The sequence below is a fragment of the Penaeus monodon genome, chromosome 1, assembly GCF_015228065.2.
Source record: "Penaeus monodon isolate SGIC_2016 chromosome 1, NSTDA_Pmon_1, whole genome shotgun sequence".
Taxonomy (NCBI): Eukaryota; Metazoa; Arthropoda; class Malacostraca; order Decapoda; family Penaeidae; genus Penaeus; species Penaeus monodon.
In genome coordinates, this window is record NC_051386.1 from 8,671,198 (window position 1) to 8,672,891 (window position 1,694).

The window sequence follows — 1,694 nt, forward strand, 5'->3', positions numbered from 1 at the left end:
TAACTTTTTTTCCCTCCTCTTTTTTCTTTTTTTTTCACCTCCACATTCGCCCTTCCCCCTGTTTTCCCATCTTAAAATTTTTTCTTCTTTTTCCCTTTGTTTCTCCTCTTCTCTCCCTTTTTAAATTCTACATCCCTTTGGGCTTTCTTTTGTTTTCCTTGCCTTTTTCTCTTTCATTCCCCTTTCCCTCTTCTTCTTTCGCTTCTTCATTTTCCTTCTCTCCTTTCTCTCATTCCCCCTTTCCCTTCCACCTTTTTCTTCCTATACTTCTTCCCCCTTGGGTATTCTTCCTTCTCCTCCTTTTTTCCAAGTCCTCCTATCCTTCCCCTACCCATTTTTTCATCTCTTCCTCCCCTCCTTCCCTGTCCTTTTTCCCTTCCCCTCCCTCTCTCCTTCTCCTGTCCCCCCCCTTTTTCCTTCCGCCCTCTCCTCCTTCCCACCACTTCTCTTCCGTCCCCTTTTTTCCCCCCTCTTCCCAGACCATCTTCTATTACGATCAACACTCTTTAAGAGCACTTTTAAAACCCGGGTTCTTTTTTTTCCCGGGTTTGAGAACCCCAGATATCTTGAGCTCAAAGGGAAAAGGAGAAAAAAGGGGGAACAAAGCTCAGATGCCCCTTTTTTTGTAATTTTTTTCTTATGTTTCGTTTTTTTTACTTTTTTTTTCTCTTCTTTGGATTTCTTTTTTTTTCCCCCTTCCGTTTTCTTTTTTCTTTTTTTTTTCTTTTCTGTTTTTCTTTTGGGTTTTTACTTTCTCTTTTTATTTTTGGGTGTTCACTTTCTGTTATTTTTTTTTTTGCTTTCTTTTCTTCCTTTGAATTCCTTATTTTTTTTTCCTTTTTTTGTTTTCTCGCTTTTTTTTTTTTTTTTCCTTTTTTTTTTCGTTTTTTTTTTTTTCTCTTAATTTCCTCGTTTTCTGAGAGACCTCTTTTTTTTTTCTTTTTTTTTTTTTTTTATTTTACTTTTCCCTCGGGCGCTGATTACCGTTTTTGATTAGATTCGGTGTTTAGGGCTAGTGTTGGCCATTTGATGTTTAATTGAGTGATTTTCTACCATTGGTACAGGCGCGTGCATAAGTGGTTGGTGTATGTGTGTATGTGGTGTTTTTGTGTTGTGTTTTTGTGTGTTTGGTGGGTGTGTTGTTTTGATTGTTGTGTGTGCGTTTGCTCGTGTGTAAGTGCATTTAGGCGTATATGTGTGTCAATAATGCATTTCTTAAATATAGCACATGCATATGTATGTACTAATTGAAAAAAATATACACCCCCAGGGACAATCCAGTAAAACGCTACATGCTTTGTATCAACTTTCTTCAAGCCCCCCCTTTTATACTCCCTGGTCGGTGGCACCATGAAAGCTTGGGCTAACCCTCTTTCCCTCCACTGAGATAAGGAGCACGAGATATAATGATAAGGCCCAGTGTTTTTGGGATTTACTCCTTTTTTGGACATCCTTAACCTGGATTTTTACTGACATTAATATTATGCTTTTTTTTTTCTTCTTTTTTCTCTTTTCTCTTTCCCCTTTGATTTTTTGGGGGTTTTTTCTTTTTTTCTTACTGCTTTGTTGGGGGCTGCTCATTCATTGTTATTTTTAAGATTCTTTTGCCCTCTCGTTCTCATGGCAGTATTTTTTTAAATTTGCCATTTTTAACGATTACAATGCATTTGCGTAGGAATGGGGGTATGTGTATA